This window comes from Notolepis coatsorum, assembly GCF_963971535.1.
Source record: "Notolepis coatsorum genome assembly, chromosome: 4".
NCBI lineage: Eukaryota > Metazoa > Chordata > Actinopteri > Aulopiformes > Paralepididae > Notolepis > Notolepis coatsorum.
The window spans coordinates 188695844-188713399 of record NC_140168.1 but is presented as its reverse complement, the minus strand read 5'-3'; positions in this window follow the sequence as shown (position 1 = coordinate 188713399).

The following is a 17556-nucleotide window of genomic DNA, read 5'->3' as shown; positions in this document are numbered from 1 at the left end:
GGCGGCGAGGCGGGAGAGAACTGCAGGGGGGTTGGGTGGGGTGGGTTGGGGACATGACTTCTAGCAGGACTTCACTCCGCGGCTTCGGATCCTGCGAGCTAGCGGAGGCAATTATGATAATGGACATTAACAGCTTTATAATTAAGCACTAATGGCCACAGAGATTGAGTGTGTACACAGCAGCTGACCTTCACTTTCTACCCGAGCGGCCAGACCACCGGGGAAGGTCCCTCCAGTGGCGGCCGCCACTGGGGGGCGCTAGGGCACCGCCCCCCCTTTAGGCCCTGCCTGGTTATATGAGAGTAGAACAAGAAAAGGTATCTTTTTGTTTTTTGTTTTATAGCCCTATAAATAATATAAACATGTTTAAAATGAATAATATTTACTCATTTTAAGTATGTTTGTATTTCCAAAGCACAATATAACGTTATTATCGCAATTCAAAAACACTCGTTTTCCAGAGCAGGAAGTGACATCACGTTTTTTTTATTTTTTTTATTATTTTTTCGTATTTCTCGGCCCGGGCTATACGCGATAGCGCTCTGAGTGCGCGTCACAGTTTGATCGCTGTATCCGTCACAGCCAATCAGTGCATAACGCGTTGTGCGTTGAAATATGACTATTATGTTGGAATCCGGGCGCGATTTGAAGCGGTCTAGCCAGTAGCGTCAAGAATATCTGTAGCCGCATTTCGCGGAGACGCTCTCTGATTGGCCGACGCCAGTATTTTTTTCCGTAGCAGAATTTCACAGAGACGATCTCTGATTGGCCGAATCCAATTTCTAATGTTCCAATTCTAGGTTATTCCGGCTAGGTTGGTTCCTAGGTTGGTCGGTGGAGATAGTTGTGTTGTTGTGAGAATGATGCAGGCAGCTGTTTGTCTTAGACGAGCGTGCCGTGACTGCAAGTTCTTTAGACTGTTAAGCTTAGGCACTCTTTCAAAGTTGGTTAAGGTTAGATTTTGTCTTAGAGCATGGCGATAGAACGCCAGGTAGTTTGCAGTCTGTTCGAGCGGAAATGGACAAAGGAATGTACTTGTGTTGTGCTAACGAGCTAACACTTGGCTAACAAGCTATATGGCGGATGTAGTCTGGAGACAGACTACAGTGGACAGTGGTCTGGAATACATCATCAGTGGATTATACACGTTTATCAAGCTCTCCTGCCCTGGACGTTTCAACTAAACAGTGAGTCTCTCTCTCTCTCTCTCTCTCTCTCTCTCTCTCTCTCTCTCTCTCTCTCTCTCTCGTTAACGTTTGTAAATAGTTCTTTTTAGGAGCAGTACTGTTAGGCTACTGCTGGCCATTCATGAAGCGAGACATTGCTGATTGTTTATTTATTTTATAACACAAGACTATGACTACCAACTGCCTAGCCAGCCGTGTATCAATCTTGGATGCAATAATAACGTTACGTCGTTACCACACTGACTATGTCGATGGCTCATTGATTTAACTACTGCAGCTCTCTCGGATTGAAAATACGTGGATTATGGCTTGTTCAATATCGTCTATGTTTGAATGAATGAATGAATGAGAACTTTATTAACAGATTGCAGAATGGGTACAATACAGTACGGCTCAATACACACAATTGTTAAGGGGATGCAGACCAGAGAAAGACGTTTGTCTTGTTTACATCAGGGTCCCAGATTTTCGATTAATATCGATAGTTTAATAGCTAGCCTTGGCTCGTTTAACAATATGCAAAATATGTGTACAGCCCTGAACTCATACTGAAGTTATTCTTGGTATATAATAGGTCTGATTGTGTAACGAATCGATTCCACATCGCGCTGTGTGTGAGAGAGAGAAGGAGAGAGGGAGAGATCTGCCTGTGTTTGGAGACGGGCGAGTTTTGTTTCTAACTTTTCTATTTATATATTGTGTTTCAAGTTGTGAATTAGAGTCTAGACTATACTTTATTTGACTGGTTGTGTGTTGTTGTAGTAACAGCTGAGCGACTCGTTCATAAGAGCCGATTCATTGCCGTGAGCGTGAGTCGAATCGCTCACGTCTTGCCATGAGTCTGTTGCGTGGTACTGTACTGTACATGTTTGCAAAATATTTGGTATAGCGCCCCTAGTGGCGAAGTACCCACCGGCCGCCACTGGGTCCCTCCTGTAGGTCTCGCTGTGGGAGAGGTAGCCCGTATCTTCGTAGAGCTTCCCTGCGAATCTCGAGTGTTGAGGAGGGAACATTGTTGCAGGTTTACATTTCCACTCTCTCTAATCCGGCTGACTCATGTCTTTCCCTGTTTTAGAAGATTAGCTCTAGCGCCTCTTTCCTCCCAAGACTGCCTCCCCTCTCTCTCTCTCTCTCTCTCTCTCTCTCTCTCTCTCTCTCTCTCTCTCTCTCTCTCTCTCTCTCTCTCTCTCTCTCTCTCTAAAAAAAAAAAAAAAATCTAGTTTCAGCACTTCTCAAGCTGATCCCCCCTTCCTCCTCCTCCTCCTCCTCCTCCTCCTCCTCCTCCTCCTCCTCCTCCTCCTCCTCCTCTCATCTTGCTACTCAACTCTTGGCTGGGGGTTAAGGGATGAAGGGCTGTCTGTCTGGGTGTCTGCACATCAACCTGAGTGCCTGCCTTTTCTCTTTTTATTCTTTCTTCACAGGCTCCGATCCCGACATTTCCCCTCCCCCTCTACCCAGCAAACATTTGAGCTTTCTGCATTTTTCTCATTGCTTAAGGCTCTGCTTTAATTCCCCCTCCGGTCCCGTCTGCGGGCTTCTCTTCTTTCCTCACTCCCTTTTGTCCTTCTCCTCCACTCGTCTCCTCTCTCCCCTCTTAGAATTTATATCGGATGTCGCGCCGACACCTCCTTCCATTTATCAATGTCAATCAGGGGGGGGTTTAAAACTCACCGGGGTAGCACCCATCGATTACCGCTGAAAGGGGGAGGAAAGAAAAAAGAAAAGAAAAAAAAAGATCATGCAAATTTCAGATCAAGTTCGATAATGTAATAACAAGCGTGAACCAAGGCTTCCTGATGAATACGTTAGCGGCGCTGGAGAGGTACCGCGAGCCGACTGGGCTGAGCCTCTCTGCAGTCGGTGACCCGTTTCTTTCATTCCTGATACAGTGCCTCGCGCCAACCGAAATGCATTCTTTTGAACCTCCGTAAGGCATTACTTTCACCCGTCAAGACGTACGGTAATATATACGTTGCATGCGTTTCTATTGTCTCAGATTAATTCATGCACACAGTGATTCTAGTTCTGTAAAGTGTAGAATCAGACTACCACCCGGGGGATATTTGGACCAGGTGCACTTGTTCCATGATTAGAAAGGGTGCACTCAGTAGAGGACAAATCTCTGCCCGGTCACAATGAGACATATAAAGGTCTCAGTCAGGCATTCCAGTCCATTGCTATACAGCTGGTGTGGAAACCTTGGGGCCAAGGATGAGAACAAACTGGCAGGGTTTGTTACCCATGGCCAGTAAAGTTATAGGGGAACCACTAAAACAATAAGAGTGAGTTATATGTACTCCGGAATAGGGACAAGGCTCTGCAAATAGTGTCTGATCCTTTGCATCCCCTTCATACTGAGTTTGACAAGCTTCCATCTGGAAGGTGCTATATAGTTCCCCTAGCCCCCAAAAACATTTCATTTTCACATTCCATTGCTCTGAAAAATTCTTAGCTTCATTCATTTTACTGGTTAGGTACCCGAAGTTCTGTCTGTGTTGTTGTTGTTGTTGTTGTTGTTGTTGTTGTTGTTGTTGTTGTTGTTGTTGTTGTTGTTGTTTTTATTTTGTCTATGTTAGGGCCAATGTTTTTTGTTTCTGTATGGTGTTTGTACTGTGTTGTTTATCCACTTTTTCTCCTTATTTCTCAATTTTTCTCCCATCCCAATTTCGCCTCGCCAATTCTCCCTTCAATTCTCCCCTCCCCTGTCTCGAACGTTGCTAGACTATGCCTCCCACTGGTCGGCTGCAGTGAGGACCAAGCCTTGCATCACGTGTCCCATCCGGTACACGAGGAGGCAGCTGTCGCATCTTTTCACCTGAACAGCACGATCTCTCAGTGGCGAGGAGTAGCGCAGGGGAGGCTCACGCTGCCCCCGATACTTCCTGATTCTGCTGTACAGGCGCACCAACCGACCTGTAGGAGTCGCTGTCCACAACGTCCAATCCCCACCCACCGGCTTTCCCAACCCTAACACTGCCAATTGTGTTAGTATGAACGACCGGCCAAGCCGGTAGCAACGCCGAGAGCTGGGCTCGATACTGTACTGTGTTGTCTTGTTGATTGCAACCGTGGTGAAGCCAAAGACAAATTTCTCTGATCACATCTTTGTGATCACGGTTAAACGATCAATGTTCCCCGCATATTCTCTTTTTTGGCCCTCGCATTGAACAGGTACAAACAACAAACTGCAATCCAGGTGACTGGTGGGGAACACAGCTGGAGAGATGATTAAAAGAGCCATGGCATAGAACAAGGAATTTCCTGGTTGATAAGATGTTGGTATAGCCTAGTAATAGACAATAGCAAACATTAAATACTTAACCTGCAGACATATGATTGTTCTGACAGCAATTCAGTAATTTAATGAGATTTACTGGGGGAAAATATTCTCAATGCATAGGTATATCAATGACAATAGCTTTACTGTGGCATGTTGTAAACAGGTGCCGGAGAGCTGTGTAGTGTCGCCCTCTGGTGTGAAAAAGGTGTAAATTCATGCTGAATGTAATATTTCAATGAACAATAATAGGATGGAAATGTATTCAAACTAAATACTTGTCATTGCCTAGCTTAGCACAAATTAATAGAAGTGGATGCGTAGTGGCTAGCCACTAACAACTCTCCCAGAGTTTTAAGCTACTGTAGACTAGCCGCTAGGCAACCGATTCCATTAATTTGTGCTAAGCTAGGTTAGCTTGCAGCTGGATAACTTTCTACTTTCTATCAGCGACTTCGGGTTCCTGAGAAGCGCTTTATAAATGCAATGAATTATTATGATTGTTATTATTGTTATTATTAATATATTATTATTATTATTATTATTATTATTATTATTATTATTATTATTATTATTATTATTACTGCAAGCACAGTAGAGGGAATTGGTATCTACCTGACCATGAAGAAGACGGTAAGTGCATCTCTCATAATGTTGCCGTGTTCCTTTAATATGCTTATTTTTTTGCCGGAGTGTGTAAAATAATTACAAGGTTTATATTGTAACAACTTGGTTAGCCCAAGTCGGACCCTTTAGTTGACTGGTTAGCGCTGTTGCCTGTGGTCTGGGCGACCCGGGTTTGATTCCTAGCTGCCCCCCGAATTCACTACAATAATATTGGTTGTGTAGGTTACGATGAGTCAAATAAAACACTTGGCTAGTCGGCTACTTTTACATATTTAGATTTTACAGGAGCTTTATGACATTATGAATCAATATGAAACGCCAGGGTTAGAGTTAGGGTTGTAAACTGCCATGACCGTCTCAATGAGGACTTTATGTAACACTAACTCGTCCATTCTACATTCATTGTACACATCATCCACATGCACACCCTCACTTTAAACATTAACTTAAACATTCATTTTAAACACTTAAACACTTTTTAAACATTACACCATATTGTATCTATTTATTCCTAAAAGATTTGCACTGGCTAATTTTAGCATTTTGTTCTTGCATTTTGTACGTTTTAGTTTTATATATTGTATATTTTGTATAGTGGTTGGTCTTTATTCTTTTACATTTACTGTATGAAGCACAATTTCAGGAGGGTCATACAGAACCAAGCATTTCACTATAATGTACATGTACCTTGTTATGTGACGAATAAAAACAAAACATGAACTTGAGAATCCACCCCAGCTGCAATCATACTGCAGACCATATTATTGACTTGCCCAGGAGCGGAATTTCCACTAGGGACAGGGGGGGACATGTCCCCCTCACTTTTCTAAATCTTGTTTAATTTTTTACAGTCTGAAAACTAACATTATATAATGGTAATTCATATGCAAGACTTTTTCTCTGTGATGTGTGCGCTTGTGCAATGACAGCTAATGAAAAAAGTATGGTTAAATGGAAATCGTCGCAGGTCTCTTCACATGCATGAAAAAATCTATCACAAACACATATTTCCCATTCCATAATAATTGTGTCCCTCCCACTTCTCAAAAACTAAAGTTTGGCCCTTGGACTTTGTCCTTGTTAGCCTACTCCAGTCCAGCTTCACAATCAACCTTTTCAGAGAGCAGGGCCCCGTTCCCCGTACCTGGCTAACTGAGTTAGCCGGATAATATCCAGCATAGCCTGACTTAAGCCAGACCTTTCCATTCCCCGACACTCGATTGTCTAAATCACTATGACAACAGATCAAAAAGTTTGAGCCTGGTCGAGAGCAGGGTTAAGTTCAGTTAGCTGGATGAACCATGGCCACGCCCCCGCAAAGAAATGCCAGCTTCCTTCCTGGATTGTGGATATGAATTATGAGGAATCTGAATCTGTGGAATATTTAATTGTATCACTGTGATAGTGTCACACGTTATTGTGATATTGTAACTGAGATTAAAATATATGAGGAGATGCGCTGTTTGATGGATTTGATGACGTGACGTGACTTGATAAATTGAATGAGCCTTTGAGGTTTTTGATGAATGAATTCGAGAAAATGCATTTATCTTTTCAAGCACTGTTATCTGATGATGAACATGAGGTGTCACTGGTATAAACCAAATGGTAATCAATTCAATGCATGTATGGATTAGGTCCGAAACAGATTAAAACCTGATTAATAGTGTAACTGCAAGCCTCCCTCCAAGCCTCTCTTTGGAAACCATGTATTTATATAGTACATAATATTAATACCTAAGCACATACAGATATCCTCATGATATAATTCGTATCAATTAGATATACTATTTGGGCTTGTTTTTATCGTTATTCTGAAAGAGCAGAACTAATTATTTTCGCTAGCAAGATCTCATTTGATTATTCATTCCATAAGCCTATATTGCCAGCAGGCACGCCCATTCTGCAATCTGTTAATAAAGTTTTAAATCAATCAATCAATCAATGCCGTTACAAGATCAGGATTTCTGCCATCGACACTAGCTGTCTTTTCAGCTGAGGCGGGCGCGCGCAATTATCCGGAGTCTCAAGTCTGGTTCAAATGAACGAGACTGAATCCACCTTCGAGGAACAGGAAAATCCCGGATTCAAACATAGGGTTAATTGAATCTGGATAATGGGACTCTTGATCGACTTAGTTGAACCAGGTATGGGGAATAGGGCCCAGGGAGAGAGCAAAGCCATTCTGGACACATGCTCAGTTAAAAAAAGAAAAGAAGAAAATAAATAAATAAAATGATTCCAATTTACCTGATTCTCATTGCCCCCTTCTCAAAACAAGCTATAGCAGGAAGGCTGTCAAGCAGAAAATAAACTGTCTATGTAATTATACGCTAAGTCCCCTCACCAAAAGCCACACCAACTTCACCACAAAAATTATGTTCAGTTTTATAAATGCTTTGGGTGCAAAACCCACTTTTAGAGTCATTGGCGATTCTGCGTTCAACCGAAATTGCGAAATTCTGGCAGACGTACGCTTTACACAACTACTACCACCAACACAACAATAATGACAATAAGTACCTAGGAACTAATGACGAGCTATATGTTAACTATATGTTAACATACTGGTCCCTAAACAATGGTATAGGGGCATTGCGCCACTATGACAACATGCCAGGATTGCCAGCGCCACCATGTGTTTAAATAAAAATAAAAATGAAAACATTAACCAACATAATTGGTATATTATACTGCCCTGCAGAAGCAAACAGTGAAACTAAGAAAAATGGCTTTGAAGTTATTTGACTATCCAGTGATTTTGTAGTGACTGCAATTCTTTATACCCCTTTTCTCTAAAACAAGATTGCAACTCTGAAACTTTGTCACATAAAACAGATATTGAGAAGTTCAATTTCACTTATAACAACATTTTGGAAAAAAATTATATGTTACTGCAGTTAGCTTCTGCAGGGCAGTATACACGCTTAACACATTCAGCGGCAGACCCGAGATATCCATGGTTAACTCTGCAGCGGTTGGGTGCCAGACCCGAGATTTTCTCTGGTTTTGGTAGTTTTTTCTTTTATTCTATATTTTGTATTCATTATTCATTCACGGACCTCAAGTTCAAGTTCCTTTTATTGCCACACGGCCAGGCCGCGTGTACCACTTCCGCAATGGATTTGATTTCCGGGGTTGCCCTGATTGGCCGCGACGGCCGCGTGACACGCCGCGGCCCCGCCCCGCGGCAACCCCAGACGCGGCAACACCAGGGCTGCTGTGTTTCACTGCCGCTTTCGCACTTCAACGCTGCAGCAAGTGCAGAGCTGTTTAATCACTTTTCCCACTGCGTTACCAGTGGCGCGACGCTGGAGTTCACTTCGCCTTGCTGAATTAAAGAATGAATAAATTAAACGTGTCAATTCAGCAGTCAAAGTGTACTGTATAAATCTAACTTCATTAGACGGCCGACATACGGCTCTCTTGTCCATTAACTCTTTCAGTGCCACGCCTGGTTTTCCATTTTACCGCTTGAATGCCACCATCCGCGCCAATGTTAACGTTAATATCGCCTAATCTATGTTTTAAATTATGGCTATGTGTCTAATCTGCCCATCGCATTATCAAAGACTATTTTCCAGACAGTGCTGTGAAGGCAGATTGTTTTTTTATCGCGTCGTTGCCGTTTCAGAGCAGTTAGAAAAGCCCCCGTTTTGATATAAAAAACAGCTCATTCTGGAGCATTCTATGAAAATCGTCTTTTAGTGGAATATTCCACAACGTTGATATTCGTCGGCCTTTTTATGAATCGTTTTCAAATAAACGCTAGATGATCAATATTATACGTGCACGCACGCACATTACGGCCGCGCGCGGATAATCGCCTCGTTGATTTCCTCTCGGAGTTTTACATTGAAACCGAAAGAAGACATTTCACAAAACAGCTTATAACTTCATCAAACTTACTCTGATTATCCTACCACTGATAACATAGAGTCCTTACCTGACATCAGATGGTATCCAACTGGTATATTCCAATTCCTGATCACCATTCGAAAAAATCGATACGTGTATGGATCCAACGCGACACAGTGGATCTCCATGATCCGCGGGGATCTGAGGCTCCAGAATGAACTCTAGTAACCCCGGCTGGATCAGTGAACTGGAAAATGTGGAGTACCGGATTTTTTTCCCCATTCATTTTCATTGAGTCCATTCCAAAATCACTTATGTCATCTGGGAGACGACAGGGGGCGCTTTTTTCCACAGTGATCACCGGCGCAGCTCGGCAATACTCGGGTAGGCTCGGGTGATGCAATAATTTTTCAGATCGCAAAAAAAAATAATAATAATAATTCCGAGAAATCTCGTGAGTGGCTAGCAACCACCTATAAAAAAACACGAGAAATCTCGTGAGTGGCACTGAAAGAGTTAATGGATATATAATGGATATTTTATTTATCTGCCACCATGGTGTAATGATTAGTCCTGATACCTCTCATGCGGACGACCTGCGTTCGAATCCCCACTTTTTCAATTTTTAATTTTTTTTTGCCATGTAAATGCTTCAATCTAGTGCACTTTGAGAGCCATATAAAGAATGACGCCTGAGGGCCTCATTCTTTATATAGCTCTCAAAGTGCACCAAGGATTGGTCTAAGAATACAGGTGTAAATGATCTATGGCGATCACTCAACCCTACGACCCGAAAGTACTCTTGTCGATCTGATATTTCCTCCAAAATACGCAAGAATCGTTGCTCAAAACTAGCAGAGCTGGAAATGCTTTACTCTACGTTATGTACCTCTTTACAATACAACTACTCGGTTCGACTGGAAACTCAAATTAATGTGTTAAAAAAAGAGATTAATGCCATTTATAAACAACAATCTGAAGTTCAAATACGTAGCACAAGACAACAGCATTACTTTCATGGTTCTAAACCAAGTCACCTACTAGCTATGCAGTTAAGAGTCACCGCAAAATTTGCAGATATAACTACCATTAAGGCACAGCAAGCAAGGACTTGTTACAGACCCTAAAAAAATCAACGAGACATTCAAAGAGTTCTACTACAACTTGTATAAATCAGAAACGGCCTTCGATCAAAACAAAATGGACACATATCTTAATCAAATTAAACTTCCTAGACTATCAGAGGATGACGCTAAACAGTTAGAAACACCCATCACACTAGATGAACTTAGGGAGGCCATATCTGAAATGCAAAGTGGTAGGGCTCCTGGAAGAGACGGTATCCCACCAGAAATGTACCTCTCATGTTGGGATGTAATTGGACCCCTATTACTTAATATGATTTTATATTCAATCAAGGAGGGGAACTTCCATAAGAACGACAATATTGCACTCATAACAGTCCTCCTTAAAAAAGACAAAGACCCCACCAATTGCTGTAGTTACAGACCCTTAAGCCTCCTCGGAACCGATATCAAGCTGTACTCCAAGGTATTAGCCATCAGACTTCAAAAGCATATGACATCTTTAGTTCATCCTGATCAGACTGGCTTCATAAGAGGCCGCTTGATCACGGATAATATAAGACGGTTACTACATGTGCTAGATGCCTGGATGCGATGAAAGCCTTTGATAGGTTGGAATGGTCTTATCTATGGGCAGTATTAGAAAGGATGGGGTTAGGAAAAGGATTCATTGATATGATTAAAGTATTATACAAAGACCCATCGGCCATGATTACAACAGGTATAATCACCTCCGAAATCTTTCCGGTATCACGCTCTTCTAGACAGGGTTGCCCTCTTAGCCCCGGACTATTCGCTTTATCATTAGAGCCTTTAGCACAATATATAAGACAATCCCAATCCATAGAACCAATCGCAATCAAGGGCACACAACATCAAATTAGTTTATATGCGGACAACTTAATACTGTTCATGCAAAACCCTAACACCTCAATGCCTCATCTTCTCAAGTTGATTGATGACTTTGGCAATCTATCGGGATTTAGGATACATTGGCCAAAGTCGGCTTTCCTTCCACTTAATGCCCCTGCAAAAAATATACTCCTTCCAGAAGAAATACCAATGGTTAAACACTTCAGATGTTTAGGAGTTGAAGTATTCCCTACTATAAGCCAAACGGTGAAGTACAATTACATAAAAATCCAAGATAAGATCAAATACGACTTTGACAGGTGGTCCAAACTTAAAAACTCAGTACAGGCACGGGTATCAATAGTTAAGATGGATGTCCTACCTAGAATCAACTTCATTAGCTCAATGCTACCGTTACCCCCTCCAGATGGTTACTGGAAAAAATTACACTCTACCGCAAACAAATTTATTTGGAATAACAAACCTCCACTTATAAAAAGATCCACAGCACAGAGAAACAAAGCCGACGGAGGTATGGCATTTCCAGATTTTTACCACTATTTTAAGGCGTACACTTTAAGACCACTGACAACCTGGTTTGATTCCCAAGCATCTGTATCCTGGAGAAACTTAGAAGTAAATATAGTAGCACCACATAGACTGCAGGACATAGTATACACCAAATTATGAATTAAGCAATGCAAATTGAAATTTGGCCCCATAATTACTCATGCGATCCGGATATGGCGTGAAACACAAAACAAATATTCTAACCTACATAAATGGCATAGTCATACTCCCCTATTCAATAACAATGCACTCCTGATTGGAAAACGACCTATAAGATACCCTAAATGGGAAAAGCAGGGCATACACACATTAGGAGATATTTTCAACAAACAGGGTTTTTGTAGATATAAAGACATACATACAAAATTTAATCTCACCAGTTCCACACATTATTTTTATGCACAGTTATTGGTATGTTTGAAGGCTCATGAAGTCCCATTAAGGATACCAATTGAACACCACAGATATCACAAATTCTTCTATGAAAGAGAGACATCGAGAGGTTTTGTATCTGATTTTTATCATCAATTACTAATGTCCTCGTATGGAATCCTCCCCCTAGACTCAGTCTGGAGGAGGGATATACCAGACCTGGAAATAAATTTTGATTGGCAAGAAGTCTGGGCAAATGTTCGAATTGCGTGACGTAACCCGGACCATCAACAAATTAATCTTAACTATATTCATAGGACATACCTGACTCCTATAAGATTGAACAGAATGGGACTTAAACCAGACTCCAGATGCTCCTTATGTACAAATGGGAATGAGGGTACATGTATGCACATGTACTGGGATTGCCCACCAGTTAAGATATTCTGGAAAGAAGTATCCCAGCAATTATCAAATTTCTTAATTCTGAATATACCTGTACACCCCTCTGTATTGCTGTTGAATGATGTTTTTGAGTTTGCAGTCCCTATTCAGCTAAAGAGATTAGTTTTATCTGGTATCACAGCGGCTAAAAAGCTGATAGCATCACGATGGTTTCAACTGGAAAAAATGTGTCTGAAGGTTTGTGTGAGGTTTCTGTCCTTGCTCACTTACTCGCTCTGTTCCTTTAAACCACCTCGCTCTGTTTTCCATTTGTTTCTGTTAATCATTTCATTCCCCCATTCACACGCTTCTTCCCAGAGACGTCGTTGATTGGTTCTCTCCCGTCCACACGCTTTTCAATCACATCCCCCAGCTGTCACTGCTTGTCAATCAATCAATCCCTTATTATTTATACCCCGTTTCCCCACTCAAGTTTTGTTGGATCGTTTTGATATTTTCTGTTTGCATTCGCTGTTCCTGCTGCTGCTGTTGTTCCCTGTGCTTTACCTCCAGGATATCCAAGAAGCCTTCCTCTTGGACACCTTTTTCCCGTGGCGACGCGCTCGCTCCGCTGCTGTTCCAGCGCTCTTTACGCACAACGCCTGGGTGAGTTTTTAATGACTGTCTTTGATCAATTCCGTTTTCGTGTGTTTTTATAACACTGAAGATTACCACCTTTTTATCAGACAGTCACTCACCCAGCGGTTGCCTTTTTGATTGTTTCACTGGGATAATATTTTGACCTAACATCTCCCACTGTGTGTTTTTCACACCGAAGATATTATCACATTGGATTGTATTTTGGACTTCGCTCTCAGTGTCTATTTTTGCACCGAAGATATTTTTCACTTGGGATTGTGTTTTGGAACATTGCTCACTGTGTGTGTTTACACGAAGATTAGTTCACTTGGATAACTTTTGTTTTTGGGTACAAGTCACCTCTCCTGTTCTCCTGCTCGTTCAACCTGCACCCTGTGTTGACTCGCTCCCTCTCTCTCTCTCTCGGTCCCGCATCACCTCGGAGATTCTGCCGAGAGAGGTCTGCAGAGCGGCTCTGACGTCAGCATCTGCTACCCCCTACTACCACCTCGGGAGAAGCTGCAGAGCAGCAGAACAATTCATCCTTGCTTGAATTCCAGTCTTGTTTAGACTCTTCCTATTCTGTGCTGTTTAATTAGTCTCAATAAACAAGCCCCTGTTTTTGGCAACTCTGAATCCTACTCTCTTGTGTCGTTGCGTTTGGGGTCGGTGTCAAACCATAACAGTTTGGGTTCTTACATATCTCGATGTGATTTATCTAGAAATATCTACAGCAAGAATTTTAGGTGTCAGTGAAAGCAAAATTGCAATGTGGTTAGAAGTGGTGGAGAGAATAAAAGCTAGCATATGAATTGTAGTGCCTGGTTAGGAGCGAATGATAATGGATAGATTATCCAAGTGGGGGTCCGGGGGGGGGGAGCGAGCGAGAGCATATGTATGTAGGGTATTAGATAGCAAGTATTAGGTGTATATCTTGTATACTACATTTATTCAAATGGTGATTTCATTGGATGTGTACTGTTAATTAATGCTTGTATATCTAATTTTATGTTATGTTTAAAAAATAATTAAAAAATAAAACGCAAAAAAAATACAGTACAGCTCAATACAACAACAGTGGACTGGAGGATGAAGACCAGAAAAAGACTTTCGGCTTTTTTACATAAGGGTCCTCAATTTTCAATTCATCAAAACATTTAGAGACATACAAATATACAGTAGTTTCATAAAAATGCTAAAATGCTATTGATTGATTGATTGATTGATTGATTGATTGATTGATTTAAAACTTTATTAACATATTGCAGAATGGGTACAGTACAGCTCAATACATACAATTGTTAAGGGGATGCAGACCATAAAAAGACTTTCGTCTTGTTTACATTAGGGTCCCCCATTTTCAATTCATATTTCATATCTAAATGATATAATATCTCATTGCTAAATATATGCAATATATAATCTAATAATCTAAATCTAATATATAATATAAAAATGCTAAATGCATGGGTATTTTATTTTGTCTTTAATGTTAGCTTGCAAACTCAAATACTGTCTTGGTAAGCCTCATAATGAATTGTTTGGGGAAAAAAAGAAAAACATCGTGATGTGTATCGTGTATCGCCGAAAGGTCATCATATTTAGGCCATATCGCCCAGCCCTACTTTTGAGTACTTCATTAGAAATATAAAACAAGGCATTTTATTTAAAAAAAACATACAGATGTGTTCAATAGACTCACAGGAATTGTGTAAAGTTGTCCAAATAGTGCTAGGAATAGCAATGCATGTCCCCTTTAACACTTTCAGTGCCAAAAACGACATTTCTCGTAAGTTCATGCCAACCATTGAGTGCCAGCCGACGAGAGTTCTTGTTTTTAATCGTTAATTTTTTTATTATTGATTTCCATTCATTTTTCATCAATCTAGCCTCACGTTACCAGTGGGGATCTGTCTGAGCTCAAACAGTGAAAATACCACCCCCTACCCTCTCTCCGGATGGTACTGCACCCCATTGGATTGGATTGAATGAAACGCATGGAGAAAAAAAAGTCCTGCTTCCACATTTTACTTGTCAGGCATGTAATCCGAGCCTACTGCAGTCATCGCCCACCATCAGAACAGCGGAGAATATGTGTTTCCAGTACCCAGCGTTGGATCAATAAACGCGATCGATATTTGGAATGGCGATTAGGAATTGGAATAATATTTTTGGAGAACATCTGATCTGAGGTAAGGAATCTATTTGACCAGTCTTGGGATAATCAGAGCTATTTTCACCTATATATCAGCGTGTGCCATATGTGTGTGTGTGTGTGTGTGTGTGTGTGTGTGTGTGTGTGTGTGTGTGTGTGTGTGTTTGTGTGTGTTTTTAGCCCGCTTTTATAGCGTGCATAAGTACACATATACTATCGATATTCCAGCGTTTATTTGAAAACGATTCATAAATAGGCCAAAAAATTTCGTGTTTTGTGTATTCCAGTGTATTCCAGTAAAGGGCGATTATCACAGAATCTAATTTTTTTTCTGAAACTTTAAAAAAACGAGCGTTTTTCAAAATGGTATAAAACGGAAATGAACCCATTAAAAAACAATCCGTTTCGACAATGTTGCCTGCAAACAAGTCATTGATAAGCGACGGCCATATTAGACACATAGCCATAATTTAAGATATAGTTTATGCGTTCGCAAATATGAGAGCTCTGTCATTGAATAGAGCGGTGGCATGCAACCTGTCAGAAATAAAGAACTCGAACAGTGTGAATTAAAAATGTTGTATTCAATAAAGGAGGAAACAAGCGGAAAAAATAACAATATCAAGCTGTAATCTGGAGCCTATTCAGTATGTTGATAATAAAATGAAATCCTTAGGCCAACCATTTAGAGTCAGTCGTATTCAAACGAAATCAATCCATGCAGATCCAAGATTCTCTATTTTATTCATGAGGCATAGATCCCAAAATCCAAGATGGCACCTGAGGGTTAGGAGCACCCCTAACCATACCCCTACCTGTAGTAGGGGTGGTCAAGTGACCCATAGATTTTAACATTGACCAGACTACATTATTGGCAACACTTCAGTTATCAACACACACATCTTCTGTTATTACCTTGATATTTTACTCTTGATGCTAAAAATATGTTACACAGTGTGAAAATACAAACGTAATCCCTTTTAAACCTAAGCCTGAAATTGTCCACCTGGGTATATGTAGTAAGTTGTTATTGCTGTGTAATTGTCAGATAATGTGCTGTGATTAAGTGCTTTTCACCCTTTTTTCAGAACTACTTCTGCTTTCAATATCTGTTGAACATCAATTTAACTTCGCACATGTACATTTTGAACTTGGAACTATTATGCAACTGCAATACAGTTTGTGAACCATGGCCTTTTAGATTTATTATGCTTAGGCTTCTTTTTACTCACTTTTGTCTAGGTCAGTGACTTCAAATACCTGGGCTCGTCGGTCAACTCGTCCGAGCAAGACCTTAAAGTGGAAATGAAGCAGTGCGATAAATACATATTCATATCATCACATTAGTATTTAGATAAGCCACAGAAAAAATCCTGTTATAAAAATAAGCAGTTTCTAAGAAAAAACGATTTGTTATGTGCATTTTTGAAGCATTTATCATTATGGGCGCGGCCATTTTGTTGCTGACGTCATGGGGCTTGTTTGGTGTATACACTGCTGGTTAGCTGCCTATAGTGAATGGGTCAGTCGGTAAATAAAATGTTGCCTACAAAACAACGGGACCGCGGTGGTTCTGTTTGTATTGCTCCTGGCTGTTCAAACTAATTTTACCATGTGAGAGAGAGGAAAGTTGGTTAATTTCCACAAACTACCAGTGAAAAAAACAGTGTTGTTGGCATGTTGGCTCAGGCTGGCTGCACTCAGGCGGCGTGATCAGCCTGTTGGACAGGGAATGAAGATCCCCAGAGAACACTTCATTGCCTCGGATTATGTTGTTGGGGGTGGAAGGTTTGTCCAGAAGACCACTAATCAGCTGAAGCCTGATGCGGTTCCCTCGGTCTTCGACAGACAGACCGGCGTTAGCTCTCGGGAGCGATGGCTAGCTGGTTAGCACCAGCCGGGGACCGGCGTTAGCAACCGGGAGCGATGGCTAGCTAGTTAGCACCAGCCGGGGACCGGCGTTAGCAACCGGGAGCGTCGCGGAGCATTCAGCCTGCTGGCTACCTAGATCCATTTCAACCAGCGTCGCGGAGCATTCAGCCTGCTGGCTACACAGCTTGTCGGTGTGCTGGAGCCTCGGCAAGCTAACGGTAGCTGGCTACACAGCTTGTCGGTGTGCTGGAACCTCGGCAAGCTAACGGTAGCTGGCTACACAGCTTGTCGGTGTGCTGGAACCTCGGCAAGCTAACGGTAGCTGGCTACACAGCTTGTCGGTGTGCTGGAACCATGGCAAGCTAACGGTAGCTGGCTACACAGCTTGTCGGTGTGCTGGAACCTCGGCAAGCTAACGGTAGCTGGCTACACAGCTTGTCTGTGTGCTAATAGCCTCGGCAAGCTAACGGTAGCTGGCTACACAGCTTGTCGGTGTGCTAATAGCCTCGGCAAGCTAACGGTAGCTGGCTACACAGCTTGTCGGTGTGCTAATAGCCTCGGCAAGCTAACGGTAGCTGGCTCCAGGCTATTAGCACATCGACAAGCTGCTGGAGCTCCCGACGCTCGGCTGGTTGAAGTGGATCTAGGTAGCCAGCAGGCTGAATGCTCCGCGACGCT